The sequence below is a fragment of the Mixophyes fleayi genome, chromosome 5, assembly GCF_038048845.1.
Source record: "Mixophyes fleayi isolate aMixFle1 chromosome 5, aMixFle1.hap1, whole genome shotgun sequence".
NCBI classification, from domain to species: Eukaryota; Metazoa; Chordata; class Amphibia; order Anura; family Limnodynastidae; genus Mixophyes; species Mixophyes fleayi.
In genome coordinates this window covers 236742696-236761856 of record NC_134406.1, presented here as the reverse complement: position 1 = coordinate 236761856, position 19161 = coordinate 236742696, and the positions used below count along the sequence as shown (strand labels likewise).

The 19161-nt window shown below is 35.6% G+C and overlaps 1 protein-coding gene and 1 long non-coding RNA gene across 2 annotated transcripts in view; one reads left to right on the top strand and one right to left on the bottom strand.

The window, feature by feature from the left end:
* Nucleotides 1-2453, bottom strand: part of ZFHX4 (zinc finger homeobox 4) — a 139149-nt gene extending 136696 nt beyond the window's left edge. The window contains exon 1 of the mRNA XM_075213680.1: nt 1857-2453. The gene's annotated coding sequence lies outside the window, so the exon portion shown is untranslated. The remainder of the gene's footprint in view (nt 1-1856) is intronic.
* On the top strand, nt 18-18497 carry LOC142159090 (uncharacterized). The gene is made up of 3 exons (XR_012692903.1): nt 18-1566; nt 4782-5063; nt 17126-18497. It is a non-coding gene; the product is annotated as an uncharacterized LOC142159090 (long non-coding RNA).
* Nucleotides 18498-19161: the final 664 nt, after the last annotated feature.

Sequence of the window (19161 nt, the reverse complement as noted above, 5' to 3'; positions counted from 1 at the left end):
ACAAGGAACAAGCCACTGAAAATCCATGGGAAGAGGAGAAAATGCAAAACCTCTTTTGCCTGACATCTACATGAGCCTTGATTAAAAAGGCAGAAGGGTTAATAAAAAAAAAAAAAAAAGGGACCATGGAATGAAGCAAAGGAAATGCAACTGTCAGACAACGGGATGACCAGACTTCCGTCACAGCAGCCTGTTTGGATAAATATTAGCCACCATCTTCAACGTGAAGTTGGCTTTGTTTTACTCAGATCGAGCCCCCCTCCCCTTTGTTTCTATTTCTTTTCTTTCTTTTTTTTTTTTTTTCTTTTTTGGTCTTGGGTGAGCCTGATCATTTATCCTCTTCATTTTAAAGAAATATGGATAAAACCATGAAAGAGCCACGAAGGTTAAAAGGAATGAAGGCGACTGTTCTGCCCTCTCTCTAACTCCTCTTGTCTCCGGCAGAAGCCGATAACCCCCCCCCCCAGCACAACTTGCAGGTAACACAATAAGCTTGTCTGCTACACCACCAACTTCCATCCGATTGCAAGGCTGGCTTCACAATCAGATTAAGGGAGATTGGAATTGGAGAAAGGGGAAACAAGTGGGCAAAAAGAAAAGGAGCAGAAAATGAGTATGCAGCGGCAAATTATATTGCTGCAAAGAGAAGCTTAATGTGGAATGTTTTATTTTTCCTTTAATGCATCATAAACTGTACACATTGTGTTCTAGACATAAAGGACATTTAAAATCGAGAGACTTTTTATTGGGATATTGTTGTTGGGTTTCTTTTCCTTTTTGCAGGTTTTTTTTTTTTTTTTTTGCTATGCTGGGAAGCTAGTGACTTTTATGTCAGCTTCATTGTGTGCACAGTCAGTGTAGCTGATAGCAGGGAGTGGAGAGATGAGTTATGCCTGCCCCTGAAGCCTACAGCCAGCACAGGACAAGAAAGCTCCAGGAGACAGTCTAAAAACCATCCCCCACGGCCTTTCTTTCCCCCGGCCACCCCCAGCTAGGTCATCTAAAGCTAGCAGACCGTACCACTAACAGGAAAGAAAAAAAAGACAGCAGATATGAATGTTTCTTTGTAGAAAAGCTTAACAGCATCATGCGGAAATTACGGAGAAAAGCAAAGAAGACGATAAAGAATGCTAATTGCTTTTTTTTGAGGGGGGGGGTTTGCAAAACATTTTTGAAAAGAATAATAATCGCAGAAAGAACTTTTTGGACTAGCACTTATTCTTCCCCTTGGACCGTAAAACATACCTGCAGTCTCAAAAATGCCTGAAATAAATGTAGATCATTGTTCAAACTGAGAGGAAAATGCAGAGTAGAAAGTCATGCTTCAGAATTTTTATTTATCTTTACAGGGGGAAATACAGCTTCCAGACATCCCTGGCTGTGAGATGTGGAGCTTTTCTTTTTTTTTTTTTTGACAGCTTGGCTTCTCGCTGTCTGACAGTTTTTTTCCCCCTGCGTTGAGATGCCTAATCCAAGCAGCAACGGAGTAAAACTGGACTGGGAAAACAGCTAAGGAAAAGAAAAGGGAACGGACACCCAGCAGCAATCAGTGCCGACTGCTCCCTGGTATGTCAGTTCGGACGAAAGAAAAGAAAGGAAAGGGGGAGTTAGCTGGGATCTGTGCAGATGGGGAACGTGTGTGTGTGTATGTGTGTGTGTGTGTGTGTGTGTGTGTGTGTGTGTATGTGAAAGAAACAAAGTGAGGCTCTGAGCGAGCAAGCAGAGAGAGAGAGAGAGCGAGAGTGGGAGAGAGCAAAATATCAAAGATTGTGCAAGATCAGCCTGGAAAGATAATCAATACCCGACCTAAATTTAACACAAACTGCTCAATAAAAGTTAAAGGAAAAAAAACTTACTTTCCATTTCCCTCTCGCAGCTTTCACTCGATCTTCTTAAATAGACTGTGTGTGTCTCTTTCTTCAGCTTAGTCACAATAGCTGATCCCATCCAATAAAAGGATAATGTTCATCAAGAAGAAAAAAATGAGAATAAAAAAGGACAATTATACAAAAAAGGAATAATCCTGGAACTTTTTGCAGGAGTGCAGATACGAGCAATTGAGCGGAGAGAGAGCTCTGCTTGTTGTTCTGGGTCCGCTGGGTGTGAAAGCATGTGCCATCCGCAGCCTCGCTGTTTGCTTGTGAAGGGCTTGGGAAAAGGAGGAAAGGAAATGAATGTCTTTATTCTGCTAATTATTATCGTTTTAGCCCTGTTTAAAAAAATGGCTGATTAAGTTGAGTGCGCATGTCTTTGTGTGTCTGTTCCTGATATGCACTCTGGGAATGAGAGAGAGAGCGAGCGAGAAAGAGAGAGAGAGAGGAGAGGAGAGAGAGGGGGAGGTGTAATTAGTGAGGTGATCAACAGTCTCCAGATTGCAAATGACGTGCAGCCCGGACTTAGAGCCGCTCGCTGGGGCTGTAGAAACCACAACAATAATCAGAAGCAGGATCACAGAGCAGCCCATCCACTCCTGGCTGAAGACTTAATTACTAACACACACATGTATACAAACTATAGGACTGGGGAGAATGAGCAGAATCGCAAAGATAATCACATACCAGAAGAATAAAAAAAAAATCTTCTCTTGCATTTACCTTGCAAGGCATTTAAATGAAATGAGGTAGGAGTCCTTTTAGACCACCTATTTTGGAGGTGTTCACCAGCCAAGTATATGTAAGAAAAACTACAAAATAGTAAAGTCAAATATCTAAGTTATATTATAATATTGATTCAATTATTGTGCAATTTTTTATGTAAAAATCAGATTTTTAATTTTTTTTTCCATTGTAAAATTAATATTGAAAGTACATGCTAATATTATTTGTTTGATTGCTATACACTCTCTATGATATGAAAAAAGGTATACAGGCTACTGTATTTCTACTTGCCGTACGTCTCAAGACACGGACATTCCCCGGAGCATTTTTGCGCTGAAGGAAAAATTGGCCACGCAGAAGATAAAAATTTAAGAATTTTTTCTGTGTATTTAAAATGTTTATGTTTATGAATGGACAATGATTGAGATTATTAGTAAAATATAGCCAAAAAACCCAACAACAATAACCACATATTAAGGCTGATTAAATGAATTTGGAAAGCTACTTTAAAGTGTGTTTAAATGACACATTTATAGATATTTTGCTTAATCACACAGTTTTTAGCAACGGGAGTTTCACAAAGCAAAAGTAAATACAAGTTGAGAGCAAAGGATGTTTACAGTGTCAAAAGTCTAAGCAGGTGAACCATAACCTCATGTTGGAATTGACGTGCCTTTTAAGTCCAGGATTCCTGGGCTACGCGTCAAAAACTTGTCTTAGGCCTTAAGTACCAAGTCTGCCAAATGCCAACAGAAAGGGTTAGCACCATTAAGGCTCCAGGACTATTTCAGAGGAATATAAAAAAAAAAAAAATCTCGCAAGACAAAGACAAAAATTTTGGCGAATCTCAGGTCAGCAGTATGAATATTTTACTAGAAGACAATTCTGGCAAGCCCTGTAGGTGAATAACATTTAAAAGTGAAACTTTGCAAATTTAAAGCGTCTGCTCTGCTTAAAGGATGCATCACATTCTGAGAATTTTACTTACTAAAGGTAGCAAGGTTACATGGAAAAATATTTAGGGAATTATATGAGCATAAGAAAAAACAGATTTTGCGTGATGGTTCTAGCAGACCAAATATGTACCTTAGTAGCCAAGAAGACGAGAGAAGAAACTGCACCGCGTTGCTGTAAAATCGCTCCTAGCCTTCCATGTATATTTCTCTGAAAATCTCAAGTGGACTCTATATTTCTCTTTAATATCTTTATACACACCTACACACCACAATTACATAGCAATACAAGATGGGTGTGCATATATAATACAAACATGCATATAGGTATGCAAAGGCTGCGGAAAGTAGGATATGCGTGTGTGTGTGTATATATTTATATTATGTTTATATATTATACATATATATATATATATACACACACATATATATTATATATATATATATATATATATATATATATATATATACATACACACACACAAATACATATATATATATATATATACATACACACACTCACACACACATATATATATATATATATATATATATATATATATGTATATATATATATATATATATATATGTATATATGTATATATATATATATATATATATATATATATATATAGCATAGGCATAATATTCCATTGATCCAGTGTTCTTGAAAATAATGTTTGTATTATATATATACATATATGTATATAATATATATATATATGATGTAATATATAATTATGTATATTTATATTATCATAAATATACATATGTACTGTAAGTGAATGCCTGTGTGTGCACATGTGATATTAAATGGCTATTATAATTTAAATGCATAGTCACTGAAAAATTATAAACCTGTCCAACCAGAGATAAAAAATTAAAAACAAACTCTGCACAAAAAAAATAAAATATGTATATATAAAATAATCATATTTTATATTCTCGTACTGATACATTTAATGGAAACATCCATGGCCAGAAAAAGCACTGTGGAAATACAAAAAGGACATATCAATCCTGTCATCCTTATTGTTGTAGCTTTCTTTATATCTTTTTAAGTATGGTTTGAGTGTTACTGAATTATAGCTAAATGGACAAAAGGGAAGGCAGGGAATGTGAAGAGGTGAGTTCCCATTTTCATTCTTTCCCCTGTGAATGTTTACTGCCCCTCCTAACCCTTTTATTCTCTGCCCTCTCCCTCTCTCTCTCTCTCTCTTCCTAAAAATAGTAGCTCTGGGGAAAAAAAAAAAAAAAAAAAAGATACTGCGGGAAGTTCAGTTAGAAGAAAATCAGGGATGGCCAGGAATCTAGGAAAAATCGAAGAAGGTTAAAGCGGAGAGAGAGAGCCAGGTTGGCAGATGTGAAGGGGACGATACGAAGAGTGCAAGAGAAAGGACAGAGAGGAGGCAGCAGCGACCCGGGAGAGGAGAAAGGAGGGGAGGGAAGGATGGATGAAAGCGAGCAAAAGAAAGAAGCAAGGAGGCAGGCAGCGTTAGGCAGATCCATTCAGGTTTGTTCTATCAAACTCTATCATGTTTATTATTTACATTTTATTCCACTTTGATTTCTCACTCATTTCCCCTTTATTTATTTATTTGTTTTATCTTTCATTATTTCTTTTAGCTTGTTTTTTTTTATGGCTCTTCATTCCACAAATCACAGAGGTCTGCTGCTTTCATGCAGATGCTTACTGTCCAAAATGTGTGTTCATTCCCCTCAATCTTCTTCCTTCAACAATTTCTTAAGTTCATCAAGTTCATTTCATTATTCTGAGGGTATTATTTTCCTGGGCAGTTTTATAGCCATGCATGTTGAGTTTAAAAGCTGCTTCCCAGTATACGTGACACCTCCTTCCTACTTTTACTGATCCTTTCTTTATGTGTGCAAATAGTCACTTGTATGCCTCTTCCCTGTAGTCAGTGGTCATATGAGAATACACTTCATTTGTGCTTTTCATATCAATGCTGCTTCTCTTGTGCTTGAATTAAAATCTCTTTTCTCCTTAAAAAAAAAAAGTCATTTATTTCACTAATTGACTCTAGGTTTTCACTCCCCTTTTCCTCCTGCTCCTGTTACTGTCATTTCCCTCCCCTCTGCCTTACAATCCTGCACAAATGCATCAGCTACAACCTCTGATCTCTCCCTCTTATCCAAATCCCATTCTAACATTTAAATCATTTTTGTGACTATACCACAACTGCCATTTGTGTAACAAAGCACCTATGCATCTCTCCAATCTTCCTTTGATGCGGTGTGTTCTGGGCCTCTCCAGCATCTAATGGGTTAAACCTGGAACAGTTGTTTTATAACTAGGATACTACTGCTCTTTTCTTTTATGGGACATTGTGGTCACTTTATGTTGAAAAAAAAAAAAAGACAAACATTTATTTAGTCTGTAAATCGATCTTAGCAAACAACTAAAAAAAAAGAAAATCTACTGCAAGGACATGCTAAAACCTGTAATTACCTAGCATCTCCTTTTTAATAGACGTCCCATCACTAATAACTGTCCCAATTCCCTCCCACCCTCAGCCCAAGGGAAAGAGAATCCATGTCTTTTGACGGTGTTCACTAAGTCCACAGAGCAGCTCAGTTTGAAACGAGGTATTACAAGATTTCAGTGTTAGAGACCCTTTGTCTGAACTGGAGACACTTTCAGATCCCCAGCCCCCTCATCACCCTCTGGCTTTTTTTTTTTTGTGTTGTTGTTGCCTCTCTTCCTCCCGGGGGCTATTTGACAATGCAGTGTGTTAACTAACCTTTCTTAAAAATGCATAGAATAAAATAATTACAACATATAAAAAAACAAAATACAGAATGCAATAACACCCTTAGCAACCTATTTTCCATAACATCCTTTAAATCGATTGTAATTTGTCCACACGTTTGTTAAGGTAATGTCAATATTTTGGGCAAACCCCGTAATTAATTCTAATTGCCTGCAACATACGCACATCATTAACACCCACTGACATGTACATATGTAGATGTGTTGTAAATACAGTTGCTCGACTGTCAATTACTGCTCCTTTTTTAAGTTACAGCTGATCCAAACAAAACAAACAATTAAAACAACTTATTGCTAGTAAGGATCACTCACTCACGGGTTTACTAGCTGACTTCTGATTGGAAACAAAATGATCTCGAGAGAAAGGGAAAACACTTGGCTATAGAGATTTGGAGAGGTGAGCACAAGTCCCAGAGAGCCTTTCTTTCACTTTAATTTTACTCTTAAAGTGCCCATAGAAATCCTGTTCATCTGAGTAGGATGCTCTCACCATGTAACTTTCATGCTTCTTCTATAACCCACTGGAGCCGGAGGCAACATGTGAAACAGTTGTGGAGGAGAAAGCTAGGCAATATGTAAAGAGACTTAAAGAAAAGGAGGCAAGTTTTCTTAATCAAATAAGTGTAAAAAGAAAAAAAAAAAAAAAAGCCTATGTCTGTGAAAGATGCCATAGAGGGGAAACATGGAAAGAGGGGGGAAAAAGAGCAAAGGTTGCATTAAAGGAAGCAGGGAAAGCAGCAGCGCAAACAAAGGGACAGAGCACTGGAATAAAAAGGAAGAAAAGATAACACGGGAAGCAGAAGGGAAGGTAGAAAGAGCCAGGGCGCAGACAGGGTTATGGGTTCAGGAGCCCTCTGGGCTTTAAGAGGTCAAAGCTCTCTGACAGACGCACCCACCCCCCCCATTCCAGGCAACCATCCAGTGTTTATAAACAAATCACATCACTGCAGCCTGAGAAGAAAAGCATCCTACTATCTCCAAAGTGCTCTTAAAGCCCTGACACCCACCAAAAAAAAGCTCAAAACATTGACCTATCTCCAACAATTACACACTTTGCAAATCCACCAAAAATCCCAGGAATAATAAAACAAAACACTAAACATGTTCAGTATTAGGATTCAGACCAGACATAATGAAACATTACAAAATGCAAAGCACACGTCAATAATAATGGTTAAATAAGTATTAAATTGACCAGAAAAGTAACTAAAATATACCTATTTAGAGTTCATCTACAATGCAGCTTTCTTCAAGTGTTTAATTAACCTTAAACAAACCATTTAGCAATAAAAATGGAATAGTCAGGACAAATTAATAAAACCAACTGTATAAATGATTGTTTACCTTGATATCAAAGATAGAATTAAAAACAATCTCACTTGAGCTTAACATAAAGCAAGGATTACTACAGAAATTCAACAAAAAAAAAAAGCACAAAGCAAACAAAACAATATTGGCAGAGAACTAAACAAAATCTTAAAACCAACAGTACATCACAAACTAAATGGATCAATACTTTATAAAAAAGATGCTGACCCAGAGCCTACATTTTAAATATAGCAAAAAACACAATAAATTTCTGTTTAAAATTATGCCTATGTGAGCTATCAGTAACCATATCAAAATAGTTTTATATTTTACATTTTAAAAACACAAAAAAACCCTAAAGATGAAAGGTAAAAACTATACCTCAGGAGAAAAAAGATCATCTTCCTTCCTTTGTCTATCAGGCTCCTGTTAAAGCATATGGAAAATGTTTTCAAAATGCCGAGATTTGGCACATTGTCATTGCAAAGAGAGTAGCGCAGTGATGCTGTTATAGAAAATGGGAAATAAATTCAGGATTGGGTGCTGCCTCCTTCAATGCGGATTTATCTAAGTTTAATTTAATATTCTGCAATCACTGTATGATCACATATAATTCACCTGGATTTTAAGGGCTCCTCTTAAATACATTGACCAAGACACAGCAGCCTTTGGATAGATCAACATCTTATTTTATTTGCATTCTTTCTTTTTTGGGAGCATTTTAAACCTTTATTAGCACTTGAAAATATATCATATAAAAGTGTTAGCATGCATGGACATACCATCGTGCAGAGAACCTTAACATCTAATAATAAAAAAAAACACCTGACTCTGATACCTAAATGGTGCAAAATGGTTGTTTGTAAAACACTAAACCTTTAATCAAATTATTGGCATTTCAATTGATTAGATAAACTGAAATCTATAACAGACTACAAGTCATTTAAAATATTTATCTATCTAATTTTTAAACAAACCACCCCAACCCCCCAAAATGATTATGAAAAAGGCAGGAGAGACATTCTTAAGATATTAAATTACGATAATAAAATTATTTCCACCTGGAAAGGTCTAATAATATAAAAACGACAATGATGATAGTAATTATAATAATGAATAATTCAACAACCCTTTGACATACATAAGAGAACATAGTTCAAAAGACAGCATTTGAAGAAATTTTAATACCATTTTTTTTAAACTCCTTGGACAATGAAAAGCAATGATTTTAATAAACATAATTTTGATGTAATTAAAAGAAATAGCTCTGACCCGTTTCACACAGAACCTATGGAATACATTATAATAAACAAATTAGGATGGAACATATATGGGCAAATTAACCATTTATATATAAGTATTGTTAAAATACAAAATATAGAAACTGCTTGCTTTTTGCAGCTTCAGAACCTCTTAAAATCCTTCAACTTCAGCTGACTTAAATCGTTTGCCATTTTCAATGGTATAACGAAATCTTCCCAGCAATTATCATTTTTTTTGCCATTTTGTGCCACAAGATGCAATTTATTTTGAGGGGAGGAATCTACAAAGTGGTGAAATGTAGGCTGCATGCTTGTGGCATTCTGACTGCGAGAAGAGGAAGTGTTGCTGTAACGGGTATTATGTTTATTTGATAAAGAAAATCAATGGAAGTGGCTGTAAAGTAGTTAGTGAGGCGTGTGTTTGGGACTCGGGTTGAATAGTGACTCCGACGGGCTGGTCGATCAGCTATAAGAGCTTTGGAAATCTAACCTAACCCTCAGACCATGCTACTTCTTACTCACTGCAACACATGCCCCAGTCTGTCTCATCCCCTCCTGCTTCCTCGGTTAACCCTTTCCCACTGTGTCATATCACTCAATTCATTCTTTAACTCCTTCTTTTCGTTAGCTCCTCTGCTTCATTCCAGCATCCTATTTTAAAACAAACACATTTATGTTTAGAATTCCACCAATCCACATGCTCTAAACTGTGTTTAAGGAATATGTTGAAGGCGGAAGAATTATTTTCTATGCTTTTAATATTAAGCTTTTCTGCTTCTTGGGATTTTTTTATTTATATAATGTATTATTTTCTGTTTATGAAACTTTTTATTTATTTCTTGTTATTTCCTAAAGCTTTCCATCTTATTTTATAAATGAATGTTTAACCTGCTCTTTTTGTGTTTAATATGTACATGTATTCCAGTGATTTATATGTATGTATTGTTTTTGTAACCTATTGTAACCTATAAATGCCATGCATCTAAGTTTAGCTTGAGCCCTGTTGTTCTGTCCATTTTGCATGGTCTACCTTGTTAACATTTACAGGGTTACCTCTGGGTACCTATGAGCAATATCCAAAACAGTGCTTACCTCTACCTCAGTCTCAGTGGCTTGTGCATATGGTCAACATTATAGCTTTTATTTTAGCAGTGCAGATATTCTAATCTTTGAAAGTAACCAGCTACTCACGTTTTTACGTCCTTTTTTTTCCTCTCTCTGCAGAACTAAATGCACGTCCTTTGAAATATCTCTGCTATATTCATGATTTGTCACTATACATTGTATTATCTGACTTGATGTCTTCAGCTGCAGAAATATCTCCCCCTAATAAATTTCTATTGACTATGAACTAACAACAACAATACCCTATGTTAGCTGTTTTTTTTCTATTTTTCCTTTATTATTTCTGATTTCAGTGTCCTAGGTATATACCCTATATCTTTCATTTAGACACGCCATAACCTGATCCTTTATTGAAATGCTATAATCAATGGCAAAAAAGAGCTTTGTGACATTTCATTCCCTGTCAATCAAATTCCTAACCTACCACTAACCATTGTATATGAATCATTTTTTCTGTTATTAAATGTTTGGTTCTGTTTTATAATATTATGTTGCAATATACAATGTATAATATAGAATGCAAATTATATATCCAGGGAAAACAAAGAATGTTTGAAGAGCTTGATTGTTTGATTGTATTTTAGACATTATTTTTGTGTTAATTACTTTTTTTTGTTGAATTTAGTGCATATCCCTTTAATAGAGCATTGAGCCCCCTGCTCTACTCCCAGGTTTCCTATTTTGATTTACGGAGATCTCTCATGAATTACCATTCTGCTCCCCAATCCAGTTTGAGACTGATGTGCTTGTAAAAGCCACCATGTGAATATGAGAAAGAGGAAATAGTTATTAATAAGTGATGCAGAAATCACAGTAGCAATGCCACAAACCTGCATCTTGTAGGCACTGCTTATGCTGTTAAACTTATCAGAAATGTAAATGTCTGCTTCTGATTCCCTATCCTTTAGTGTATGAAATAATTATAAATAAAGAAACATATCTTAAAAGGTGGCACAACTGTGTATTTGTCCACGTCCCTTGGTGTGCTTAATGGTTAACTATATTTCTACCTGGACAAACTATCCTATGAGTGGGGCCTAAGACGTTTCAGGAATGTTGGGTACCACTCTGTACTTGTATCCTGTACTTGTGAGATTTGGGGGTTTGGGCCTAGTTTCACAAATATAATAGTAATATTATCAGGCAACTGAAAAGTAAAGGCTTGATGTCACATGCTTGAATGCTCTCTTGGCTTTAAAGAAAACAATTTCCATTGTGTTTTTTAGCTTTGTTTAATTTTTTTTATTTATTTATATACTATATTTCTAGAGACGCAATACATTGCAGGCTTATCTAGAATTGAAAGGGTTGTAGATTTAGGAAGTCTACAGACATAAAACAGCAAGCGAGTTGTAGAACCATCTCACAACTAAGTATATACATAAATATACATATACACATATATATATATATATATATATATATATATATATGTATATATACATATATGTATATACATATATGTGTGTGTGTATATATATATATGTATATATATATATCTATATATATATATATATATATATATATATATATATATACACATATGTACATCTATATATATATATATACATACAAATATACATATAAATACATATATAGGTATATAGCTGATAAGCTTTACAAAATTTTCTATCTGGTACGATGCCACACATGAATGGGGAATGGCGTGCACTGTTTGCCACTATTTAAATATGCACATTTTTTGGTGCACATACTTTCCCTGGTTCAACTATTCTATATGGTGACATTTTGTGTATGAATGTACCTATACACTTTTTCTACTCTGGTACATATACCTTATTAGATAGCAGTTTATTACTGTGTTATTTAAATACTACACTAATGTGCGCCTTGTCCTTCCCTTTTTTCATTTTTAGATTTCTTCCAAACCACACCGCCTGGTATCATTGGGGGGCTGGCAGATTGGAAGTGTATAACTGAACTATATTTGAACTCTATATATGTGTGTATATATATATATATATATATATATATATATATACATATATATATATATATATATATATATATATATATATATGTATATGCATTTTCTCTAGATTGTGTTTGTATTCCTAATAATTGGTTTTTGCGCCTTTTTGTATCATTGTTGTTATATATATATATACATATATATATATATATGCAACCAAACCCAATAAAATCTACACATCTACACGTCACTGTAATATTGGAAAATATGATGTGTACAGTATATTTATAGTGAAATGGACATAAGAGGGGTTAAAGATTTAATGTTCTATTTTGGGGTGTGTAGATAATCTGTGTTTAGATTTTTTTGAAGTGCAAGAACATCACTTTCAAAATAAAATGATTTTAAGCCATTTTCAAAACCTACCCCCCTTTCTAGAGTACTGTGAAGATTGTTTATGCAGCCTATTCTAAACCCAAGCCCCGGGGCCAACTATTACCATTATTTTTGGAGAGTTTTAGTATAGTTGTAGGCAAATGTGACATTTCTGCAACTACCAACAAAAACAACAGCAAATTGCTATGGTTATAGACGGTGTAAAACCAGTACCAGAATCTTGTTAGTAAGGAAAAATTTAATACCACAGCAAAGTATTACTACTGTCCAGTTTCAGCTACTTATGGGCATAATAAATTATCTTAACAATGTATGTGAAATGTGAATCTTGTTTAATTGTTAAGTGTATAGTCAGTAGTACATACTCTGTATCTCTTCTACCACCTTCTACCAGCATAATCACTGTAAATAGAAATTAAACTAATCCCTACCATGTCTTGACAACTTGTAAAGATGATCTTCGTCTTGTTTCTCTTAAGTCCTGGTAATAAGAAAATCCAGCATGCGGCTATCTCCTGGAAATTGTAAAAAAAAAAAAATCTTAAGGTAATTTTGTTAACCCTGTTTCTGCCAGAAAGAAGCGATACGCCATACTTATAACTGGGCGTGTTCAGGTAGCACATGGGCATGTTCACTTAAACTGCTCAATTGTGTTTTTTGTCATCTTGATGATGTAGAAAATGTCACCACATTCTGTTTGAGTGAGTTAACATTACATCAAAAGATTTGAATAGCACCATGCTTTCAAAACCCGCACATCTGTCCAACATCAGTGGTCAGAGCTTTGCCTGATAATCCAAGCATGGAGCGTTCATATTGCCGCTTGCTTGTTCTTACTATTGTGATGGAACTTTAAACTTAATTCTACAGACCTGCAGCCCCTCGTCACGATCAATACAGTGGAGAGAGTGACTCGCCTAGCACATCAAAGTGGAGCTATTGTAGAGAGGCACCAAGACAGAAGGATGAAGTGTTGAGGATTATAGTGCATGAAATAATTTTCCTGCAGCCACTACTACTACATTAAGTGGCGTATTCAACAAGCCCCGTAAAAGCAAATTGCATAGTGATTGGACCAAAATTCAGCAGACTAGTATGTGATATAGGATGAATGGAACAATAAGACACTTCAGTCTCATGAGTAAGTGCAGCACTTGTACCAGTGACATTTTATTGAAATGTAAATACGTTCTGTACATATTTTACAATTGGAGTCCGAAGTGGCACAATTGACATGAGAACAGATTTCTTATTGATGATTCATTGCATCCCACTGCTTCATGTTCCCTATTTTATGAATGCAAACTTCTCTCTGGGTTTGTGCCACACCAATATAACAATCTTTATTTGCAGACATATATGTTATGGTAATAGGATGCATAGCTATATCATTTTACAATATCAGCCACACTGCATGTTTAATTAGCTTTTACTGCAATGCTTTCTATAGAGTGATATCTCTTTATAACGTCTCCCTTCACTCACCACCAAGTATGTTCTCTCCACACAAGTGCATTAAAATGTATTCATCCTATTATGTGTCACTGTCCTTTAAACAATGCTACTTTTGTGTTGTGTTTTAAGCTGGTGGTGTAAAGAAGGAGCACTGTATACACATGTTGCATCTCATATCTATCTATCTATCTATCTATCTATCTATCTATCTATCTATCTATCTATCTATCTATCTCATATCTCTCTTTCTACAGTATTTATCAGCTGTCAGGTAACACTAAGCAAGAAGACATATTTCATTTGATCTCATACCCAATATACAATAATGTAAGTTAATTGAGCGATATGTTTAACTGTAATTATCGCTAGAATCAAATCCCAGAAGGCTTAGTTCTTACAATTATGCATTTTTTCCATAAGCATACCTCATTTAAGGGAAACTATGCAGCCTCAGGTAACCTCTGAATACCACCAATTATGACATTATGACCTGCTATATCAAAGACTGCTCAGGTCTACAACAGTTAAAGACAAGGCTTGCAAAAACATATGTCAGAAGTAATTAACATAAAACAATGGTTAGCCTCACTTTAAGCAAACTTTTTGTCCAATAAATTCTATGAATATTTTTGTAGCTTGCATTGTTGAATAAAATGTACCATACATAGAGATTATTACTTAATTGTCAATTACACTGCTTTAATTATGTCATAAAAAAAAAACCTTAATGTTGCATGTTCCCCGGATCCATGTTTGGAGAATAATAATAATAATGATTTATTTATTTTTAAAATACTACAAACCAGTGGTTCTTTAGGGCTTGCAAAACGAACACCAGAGTAAAGTTATCAACATGTTGTGATTAATTGTTTTGTGAAATTGAATATGGACAAGGCTGAATGTTAGACTGAAAATCAGTGTTATGTGAACACACTGTACTACTCACAAACTGGAAGTCAGCAGCATACATGCTGTTAACATTTTATCCTTTATAGATTGTTACATAATTATTGGTTATATAATAAATTACATTTAATGAGATTCTACATAAGCCCATGTACCTAGTTGAGATGATGCCACAGTTATCATGCAATGTTTTAGGCTGAGGTAATGGGCTTGGAGGAGACTTGAGGACTGACTATATAATGTTCTCACTGTGAAAACAGGTGCTAAATGATTCAGTGTTACCATCATCATTGAGAAACAAAGGGTAATGAGGGCCCTGCTCATGAGAGCTACAGACTAAAGGGAGTGGACAATAGGTGCTAGTGGGACACAGAGAGACCATGGGACTGGAGCTGGTAGAATATGCAGATGGGGTAGTAACAGGTGGCTTAGGATAGGCTATAATGAAGAGGTAGGTTTTGAAAGAGTGATTGAAAGATTGAAGGTTGGAGAGAGTCTGGTCAGGCGGGGAATGGAGTTCTTTAAGTGGGGAGCAGCATGGGAGAAGTCTTGAAGGCGGGAGTGAAAGGTGGTTACCAAAGAAGAAGAAAGGTGTAGGACAGAGTCAGACTATAGAGGGAGTTAGGGAGTGTATCTCATCATGAGGTCAGAGATGTATCTAGGGGAGGAGTTAGTGAGGGCTTTAAAGGTATGGGTGAGAAGCTTGAAATTAATTCAGGAGGAAATAGGATCAGTGCAGGGGAAGGGAGAATGGTGCAGCAGATATGGAGCAGTGAAAGAGGAGCATCAGTCTGGGGTTCCAAATATTTCTTAACAACGTAAAACATATCCCAAGTGCTGTTATTGACAGCATTAAATGTGTAAATATAGTAAATTACAAATGCTAGAGTGGGGAATGTATATTAGATGTAGGAAGGCTCCTGATATAATTAATGTCCAATAAATACTTGAAATCGAAATATTAGATTTGTACCACATTTTTGGCGCATGTTGAATAGATTGAGATTATTATTTTGTAATCAAAAGATCAAGTACTGTGACAGATCACCATGTTTTTACAGCTTTCTGCACATTTTCTGCGCTTGTCACTTGTATTTCGCCCCAATGGTAGTGGTCAATTGTAAATCATATACACAATTTAATGCATAAGAATAAAATTAATGTTAATTGTATTTATTTAGCCTTTAAGTACCAGATTTGGAACACTTTTTACCCTTGTCATAGGTTATAAGGTTGTAAAAACTGTTTTCATATACACGTTACAATGAGGTAAAATACAATTTTACTACACAACTATTAAGTTATAAAGCCTAAGGAGAGTAGATAGTAAAAATTGTGATCAATTTACAGCAGAAAAGATTTGTACTGTATAATTGGTCAATACTGGAAATCAGAGAATTCTCCAGACACAACATTCTAGGGAAAGAAGTAATGCTTTTACTGGAGCAATAGCCAAATGATGAGCTATTTTTATTATATAAAGCAAAATGTTAACTTCCCTCTACTCCATCTCAAGTATCCCCAAAAGGTCATATTTTGAGAATTTATTTGTTTAAGGACATAAAATGAGTACTGTAAAAAAGCTGGGATCTGAGTGAATTTTGTACGCTCTCCCAATGTTCACCTGGGTTTCTTCTGGGTGCTCCAGTTTCTTCCAATATTTCCAAAAAAACAAACTGGTAGGTTTACTGGCTTATGACCAAACTAATCTAGTGATTGTATACCTGTTGTAGAGAAATTAGAATATAAGCTTCACTATGGACTGCAGAATATGTTACTTGAGAAAATTTAAGGAAAGTCACAAAACAAGGTGTAGACACTTAAAAGGGGGCATTCCTGTATTAAGTGCCCTGGGCCCCATAAAGCCCAGCTGTATGCCCATGTTGTCATTTATACCAACCTATGCCTCCAAAAATGATTATACCAACCTGTGCCTTCTTAACGCAAGCCATAACGCCAGGTAATGTCCCTATGGCAATGAGGATCCCCCACAAAATTATTATACCTGCTTGTACCCTAATTACACAAGTCAGTGCCAGAACTGAACACTTCTTCATCCCAGTGCTATATGAACCATTACACATTAGAATTGGTTTCTGACATTTAACTGTCAAAGAACAACATTGCTATTATTAGTCCACAGAACACAGCAGTGATGGTATGACCATAACTGTAAATAGTCCAATTCTCGTACCCTAAAAAGAGCAAGCTATCAGAAGCAAGACTGGCTATGCTGAAATATGAGCATGGATCAGTTGGATCCGTTATTTGGATTGGGGAACATTTTATTTTCGCCTGATTTTGCTTCTTTAAATTTTGTGCGGTATGGGCCACCAGAGTTTACAGCAAGAGAGACTCTGGCTGCAGCAATGGTAATCAGGTATAATTGTTTCCGGCAGGTGCACTGAAGATGGACCTGCCATCCAAACTGCTGCTGGCGCAGGAAAGGCGAGAGGAGCACACAGAAGAAGAGGAGTTGCTGCAATGCCATGGCACTTTTTCTAGTCAACATGGTGACCCTCATCTGGGATTTGTCCAACCCTTGTCTAAGGATTTGAAGAAATTCCATCCAAGATGCCACAACTCAGATTACTGGACACTAGGCATAAAATACAAGCTACCTGATACAAAAGAGCTAATAATATTATTCACAAATAGTAGTAAAACTTTCCATACTTTAAAATTGGGATTTCTCACATAGTATTTACATTTGCTGTACAGTTATTGTTGTGTGTAATCAGCCATTGTCTGCAAAAAAAAGGAGGCTTAAAGCGGCTGTTTTTCATTGTGATTACTGACAGGAAATCTGCCGTGTGTAGTAAAATATCTTCCCCAGCGATTACAACTTTATCTCAAATATCTTCTACTCTGATAAGCTGCTTACAGCTTAGCAACACTCATGCCAGAAACTCATCCTATACACATTCTGTTATATGGGGGCAAATAGTGTGTCTCTGAACTGACCTTTCCCTTTAGTATGTATAATACACACAATGCAATTCTGTATATTTATACTCTATTTGCTCAGAAAGAGAACCACATCTATCCTAATATAGAAACTTTCTGTAAAGGTGCAGAATAGACAGTCAAGTCTAAACAATCCATTTTTCAGCTATGTGACTTAGCTCAGTACTTTACAGACTTTGAAATATCTCGGCTTCACTTGCTTTTTGAACCTCTTCTTACAATCCAATGTTTTTAAACATAATTAGGAGATAAGAATAACTCCTGTGGTTTGGTATGCAGGAAGATCTGCAATTTGGAGCCAGTAGTTACATTTTTATTGAATTAATTTACAAATCTTTTAATGGCTTCAGTTAAAAGATATTTTAGGTATAAATAATTTGTCAGGTATTCCTAGAAAATGATAAATTGTCTTGCTCAACCCCAAACACCATTTGAGAGCCACTCTGAAAAATTTAGTTGTCTAGCGAATGCTGATGGTTGCTTGCTCCTGCCACCTCTCATTCCCACTGTCCTGGCCTACTTAGGGGCTAACATTATACAGTATATCCGACTTATGCGTTTCCACCATCTTATATAGAAACTCTGATAAGTTATGGTAATATCAGTACTCACACATTACACGTATACATTTTTTAGTCTTCCCTATCACAGAGCCCATGAAAATACATGAGTTATCTTTTGCTGTTTTATTTCTGCTTATTTTAAGAAACTTGTTTTCAATTGTATTTCTGTATGTCATTTTGTTTTCTCTTTCATACAATTACCATTGTGACTTTCTTTGTCATATTAAACTCTATTGAATAATGTTCTGTCTTTCAGTTCTTAACTAATGCAAGTGTCAATGAGGCTTGATAGTTATAACACTATATTTAAACAGTTTGGGTTTAAAATTTGGATTTAATTAGGTTAACTCAGGGTGTAACTAGAGACTTTCTCAGAGTGTCAATGTTGGAACCAAATCTTAGTGGTGATAGAAATGGGTAGTTAACAGTGAGAGTAAGATTTTTTTATTTTAATAATTTTTAGCAGACCAGGTGGTTTTGCCTAGCACTGAGCTGAAGCAATGCAAACCACTGTGGAAATGTACCGGATTATATGGGCCACTTGTGAGGCTCATTTATAAATGTACCAAACTATTGCAATTTCTCAATTGTGGTATCACACACCTACTTTTGCTCAAATGTACTCATTTTTACAGAAAAGTTCATATATTTTCAAAGCTTGGGAAGTTGCAGCACTGTACCAGTTAAGTGAAGTTGCAGCACCTACCAAATGTCATCTTTTTCCTCCCTGAAAAATGACTTGAATTCTCTGGCTTGTCAATGGAGTCAGGAACCCAGTCTCACTCCCATACTTTCAAAAGATGCATTTTGCATCTTCCATGTGCATTTTTGTAGTGAATATTTAGGAAACCTTTGACTAATGTAGATTGGACATTTTTAATTTTTCCACTATGCACATTTTCCAT